The sequence below is a fragment of the Giraffa tippelskirchi genome, chromosome 13 (genome assembly GCF_054371585.1).
Source record: "Giraffa tippelskirchi isolate mGirTip1 chromosome 13, T2T-mGirTip1v1.2.pri, whole genome shotgun sequence".
In the NCBI taxonomy this organism is placed as follows: Eukaryota; Metazoa; Chordata; class Mammalia; order Artiodactyla; family Giraffidae; genus Giraffa; species Giraffa tippelskirchi.
In genome coordinates, this window is record NC_137287.1 from 3748046 (window position 1) to 3754045 (window position 6000).

The 6000-nt window shown below is 46.6% G+C and overlaps 1 protein-coding gene across 2 annotated transcripts in view; it reads right to left on the reverse strand.

Moving 5' to 3' along the window:
- SPDYE4 (speedy/RINGO cell cycle regulator family member E4) overlaps positions 1-3289 on the reverse strand; it is a 43195-nt gene extending 39906 nt beyond the window's left edge. The window contains exons 1-2 of one of the 2 annotated variants that reach the window (XR_014072223.1): positions 3219-3289; positions 1200-1330 (exon numbers count right to left, since the gene is read on the reverse strand). The gene's annotated coding sequence lies outside the window, so the exon portion shown is untranslated. The remainder of the gene's footprint in view (positions 1-1199; positions 1331-3218) is intronic. The other variant, XM_081552905.1, reaches the window with a different exon arrangement.
- Positions 3290-6000: the final 2711 nt, after the last annotated feature.

Sequence of the window (6000 nt, forward strand, 5' to 3'; positions counted from 1 at the left end):
TTATTAATGTGGTACCACAGCATATGCAGAGTCAAGGAGGCATGAAAAACGCACAGCAGTATGACAGAAACGGGAACAGGGCAGCGCCATGAGAAGATGAAAAGCTACAAAGGTGTTCGGGAACACACTGTGCAGTAATCCTGGACTCATCCCTGGAATCGAGTGTTCTCCAAAATACTCCATCATCACCCTGAGTGTCAAGTTTTGAGCACCCCCAATTTATTTTTAATAAGTAACATATTTCTCTTGTTGTTCAGTCACTAAGTCATATCCGACGCTGTCACCCCATGGTCTGTAGCCCAACCAGGCTCCTCTGTCCTCCACTATCTCCGGAATTTGCTCAGATTCATGTCCATTGAATCAGTGATGCTATCTAACCATCTCATCCTCTGCCACCCCCGTCTCCTTTTGCCTTCTTTCCTAGCATTGAAGTAATATATACATTCTCTTAATTCACACAATAATGATAAGCTTATCTTTCTTTCATTAAATGTTTAAATGTAACCAATCTACTGTCTTCTTCCCAGGAGAGAAGCAAGCACTGGGGTATCTTATGCCTCCACAGGTGGGAGGTGTGGCTACTGAAGACAATGAGGAGCCAGTGAAGACACGCATGCAATCTCTGTTGCAGCTGTAATGTTTACATTAAACAGCAACAAGGAGCTTCCCTGGTGCCCAGTGGTGGAGAGTCCACCAGCCAATGCAGAGGATATGGGTTTGATCCCTGATCTGGGAGGATCCCACATGCCATGGAGCAGCTGAGCCCATGCACCACAAGTATTGGGTCTATGCTCTAGAGCCCAGAAGCTGCAACTATTGAGCCCTCGTGCCCTAGAGCCCATGCTCTGAAACAAAAGAAGCCACTGTAATAAGAAGCCTGCACACCTCGACTAAAGGAGCTCCCACTTGCCGCAACTAAAGAAAAAGCCTGTGCAGCAACGAAGACCCAGCACAGCCAAAAATAAATGCATGAATAAAATACTAAAAAATAAAATTAAAAAAAAAAAGAAATGATGACATCTTAAAGGTAGTAGAGCCTAGACCCAGGATGAGGTGAGGGGCAGGAAGGACAGGATGAACCCCATTCTGGTAGCTTTTTATCCGTTTCTACTTTTCCATCTTAATATATGAACACACTAATAGAAGGCCAGGAAATCCACTGGAAAACAAAATAGGAACAGAGAAGAGAAACACTTCACCTGGCATTTGCTCATTTTCTGTTGTTCTTGGAAGACTGTCCAAACCTGGGAAGGCATTCCTGGAAGAGGAGGAAGAGGCAGCAGGATGAGAGCTCCTTGATGCTCCACACACCAGCTGGGTAACTGTGATCCTGGAGAAGGAGAGGAAGGCTAACAGCTACCCCTTAGTGACTCCTTAAATCTGCAACGTTCCCTTACTGCTTTAACTACTTACAACCCTACCCATTAACACAGAAACATCTAAAGCAGAATTATTAAGCAAATGATATTGTCTCAAAATACGATGTCTTTGATAAAACTGATATTGCAGGGGAGAAAACCTAAAGGCTGTGTAACTGTTTTACTACCAAGATATTAACCCTTGAGTCAGAATCCTCTTAGTTTTGAAAAAAGGGATAGGGGCCTTAAACTTAGGTGTTTTGTTTTGTTTAAAAAAAAAAAAAAGGAGAAGGAAATGGCAACCCACTCCAGTATTCTTGCCTAAAGAATCCTGTGGACAGAGGAGCCTGGTGGGCTTGTGTCCACAGGGTCGCACAGAGTCGGACACGACTGAAGCAACTTAGCATGCATGCATGCCTTGGAGAAGGAAATGGCAACCCACCCCAGTATTCTTGCCTGGAGAATCCCAGGGACGGAGGAGCCTGGTGGGCTGCTGTCTATGGGATTGCACAGAGTCAGACACGACTGAAGCGACTTAGCAGCAGCAGCAGCATAATACGTAGTAAATTATTAATATTGATGTAGCTTTGCCAGAATTTTCAAATATTTATCATGTGACCTTTTGATAAGAAAAATTAAAAATACTCATCTTCAAAAAAAAAAAAACCAAATAAACTGTTTCTTCTAACTTGCTGTTTTTCAAAAGGATTTTTTTTTTTTAAGGAAATATGTTTCTGTGTGATCGTGTGGAAAGCACACGCCAGGACTTCCATGTGCCTCTTACTGATTCTTCACTAGTCAATTCTCCATTCAAGCTTTTTTTTTTCCTTTCTGTCAAATGAGACAAAAATACACAATCCTGGCAAACCCTCCGGGAACTACTGCTACTCTTCATTGAGAGGAGTAACAACAGAAAAGCAACAACTTTTCTAAGAACAGGAACAACAGAAAAACACAACTCCAGATGCCGGACATGGTTACAAAGCTGACCAGCTTCTGGAAAGGAGTAGTGGGGAATGAAAGGAGGAGAGAATGGCCCAGCACCCCACCACCCCGGCCACATTGCTCATGCCTTCCGTCCCTGTCCCCAGCTCCCTTCTCTCTTCCCCTGAGCAACACGCTCCTTTTCTGGGTTTCTGCCGCTGCTTTCCTGGAGCTCGGATGGGGTTCGGGTCCGAGGGTGGAAGGCAGGGGTTTTTTCCCGGTGAGGTTCCCGGAGCCCCCTCCTTCTGACCTCGGTACAGATGCCTTGTTCCAACAGAGCCTAGGAGACTGATTCACTTCAGCGGGAAGCTACCTCGGGGCCTGCCTCTCAGATCACACAGCTACCGGAGACTCCGGCCGCGCCTCCACAACGGCGGGCCGGCCGCGGCTGGAGCGCCCCCGGCCCCGGACGGCTGCCGGACAGCGCAGCGAGAGGCAATGGACCACAGATCTAAGGAAACCAGGGGAACCGCCTGGCGTGCTGCAGTTCGTGGGGTCCTAAAGAGTCGGGTACGACTTAGCGACTGAACAACAAGGGAAACCCGGGATTCAAACCACCGCCGCCTCCAGTCTAGGGCACACGGACCCGTATTTGGGCCTGAAGGCCGCGCGCCGCGAAGAGGCCACGCCGGGCAGCGTCGGAGCTCGTCGCACCTCGCCGGGATGCGGGGGCCGGCTGGGGGTCAGTCGCTCAGTCCTCTGGGCCGCGCTCGGGCCGCCTCGGCGGTTAGGAGGATGGAGACGCCGCAGCCGGCGCGGCCTCTTCCCCGAACGCGGCCCTCAGGGGGTCTCCCGAGTCAGGGACGCGGCCCAGGCGGCAGTGCCTCTGCCCCCAACCCGTGCCCCTTTCCGCGGCCTCCGGCCACCCCCGCTCACCAGGCAGCCGACCTCAACGCGCCCCCGCCTCGGGACAGGCCGGAGACCACAGTTACGCCCCGCCCGGAACCGACGCGCGCTTGCGCGCAGAGCCCGACGCCAAGCACCAGAGGCCCTCGGGAGGCTCCGCCCGTTATGGGCGGGGCCTGTGCGGGCCCGGCCCGCCCCGCGCCCCCAACGTCACCCTCACTCACGAGTCGCCCGTCCCTCCTCTCCTCACCCCCGCCTCTCCTCACCCCCTTCCCCGGCCCCTCCCCCTCTAACCGCCCCCTGCGTCGCCCCCGCCCCAACTCCTCTGCGTCACCCTTCAGCCCCACCTGGAGATGAGGAGCCTCCTCGCAGCCGCCAGCGAGGGAGAGATTTAACAACACAGATGAAAAAGTTAATTAGCCCAGCCAAGCAATTTTTAAAAACATGAATGAAAAAGAAGGGAGGGGGCAAATGTTAAGACGCAATGCGCGAAAATCGAAGGTAAATACAAATGCACACAAATGAAGGTAGGGGAAAAAGTATCTCACATTCTTCCAGAGATGACGGTCCTGAACCGTTAGGCGCGTGTATTGCTGACATTTTACTATAAAGAAAAAATTCTAAAGGATCATGAGGAGTCAGAGAACCCACCTAAGACAGACAGGGTATTTAACACTTTACCACGTGGTAGAGGGGCTTGCAGATTGGTGGGAAGTATTCTATGTACTGTGTTTTCTGGGGTTGCAGGAATTGGGTTATCGCTCAGACACGAGCTTATCTAAGGAAATATAAGTACTCAATTATTAATGTTGAACAGTAATATCCTCTGTGCCAAGAAAAGCTACTTACTTGGTTCTCTCTCACAAACTTGTTTTCCTGGGAAAATTTCCCAGGCGATTCCAAAGGATTTGAAGGTGAAAGTGAGCGTGTTAGTCACTCAGTCGTGTCCGACTCTTTGTGACCCCACTAGGCTCTTCTGTTAATGGAATTCTCCAGGCAATTTAAACCAACGTAAAATGGGAATTATAGAGAATTTGGAGAAATTACATTGCAAGCATCCTATTTAACACTGAAATTAGAACTAGAATTGGCTTGGCTGTCAATAGGATTTTTTGACTTTTTTAAGCTAAAATTTCACTTTTAAAGAATAGAAAAAATGGATTTCAGAAAAACTAAGAAATTTTACTTTTACTTGCAAGTCATTCGATTTCTGTACTTTCCCCCTTTCTATGTAGGTGGTAATATTGCCTGCTTAGTAAGGAATTCGTTTCTTAAAACTTTCCTCTGAGCCTCCATGTTTGTATTGATAACATCAGTAAGAAATAACACATTTTGAGCCCTTACCACCAACAGGCCAAGAGCTGTTATACGAGTTTCTACTTATTTGATTCTAACAACAAAGCTGGAAGGTAGCCATTCTGTTCAGGCAGCAGAGGTACAGTTTTATTGAGGTAGAAGTGACATACAGTGTATTGAATGTGTACAAACTATACAATTTCATAAGTTTGGGCACTTGATATACCTATAAAACCATCACCACATCAAGATATCTCAGTTGGGAAAGAATCCACTTGCAATGCAGTAGACCCCGGTTTGATTCCTGGGTTGGGAAGATCTGCTGGAGAAGGGATAGGCTACCCACTCCAGTATTCTTGGGCTTCCCTTGTGGCTCAGCTGGTAAAGAATCCACCTGCAGTGCGGGAGACCGGGTTCGATCTCTGGGTTGGGAAGATCCCTTGGAAAGGGGAAAGGCTACCCACTCCAGTATTCTGTCCTGGAGAATTCCATGGACTGTATAGTCCATGGGGTCGAAAAGAGTAGGACACATCTGAGTGGCTTTCACTTATCATTTATATCACATCAAGATAATGAACAGATAAGAGCCCCCAAAGTTTCCTCATGCTCCTTTATAATCCATACTTCTTACTTATCCCTAGCCCCACTCCCACAAATTCCCAAGCAGTCGTTAATCTTTCAGTTGCTATAGATGAGTCTGCATTTTTGAGAACTTTTGAATTTTACATAAATGGAATCATACGCCTTTTTTAATGGCATCTTGAAGGTAACAATTATTTTAAGGTTCATCAGTGTTGTTGAATGTATCAATACTATATTCCATTTTTATTCCCAAGATGTATTCCACCACATGAACAAACCATTCCTTGTTTACTCATCCACCTGTTACTGGACATTTGGGTGGGTTTCACTTCATTCATCTTATGTAAATACCTAGGAGTTGAAGAACTGAGTTATATGGTAGATATATATTTAACATTTTAAGAAACTGCCAAACAGACTGTTTTACATTCCCGCCATTGATGTATGAGAGTTTAAGTAGCTCCACATGCTTGCCAGCATTATCTATAGTCACTCTGTTTAGTTATAGCCATTTTCGTAGGTGTGGTAGTATCCTATCATGGCTTAAATTTGTGTTTTCCTGGGAACTCCCAGGTGGTCCAGTGGTTAAGATGCCATGCTTCCATTGCAGTGGGGCTCACAGCATTGCAGGAGGGGGTCACAGATTCAATCCTTGGTTGGGGAAAAGGGATGTTGCATGCTGCATGCAGCAAAAAAAAAAAATTGTATTTTCCTAATGATTGGTAATGCTGAGTTTCCTAATTACATTCATGTGACTAATTACCATCCATATAACTGCTTCAGTGAAGTGTCCAAATCTTTTGCCCATTTTTAAAAATTGAGGTTCTTTGTTTTCTTATTATTGAACTTTCAGAGTTCTTTTTTAAAAGTTGAAATGCATAGTTGAATTATTAGAGATAATCAGTAAACCTTTACGTTCACTACTGGAATATAC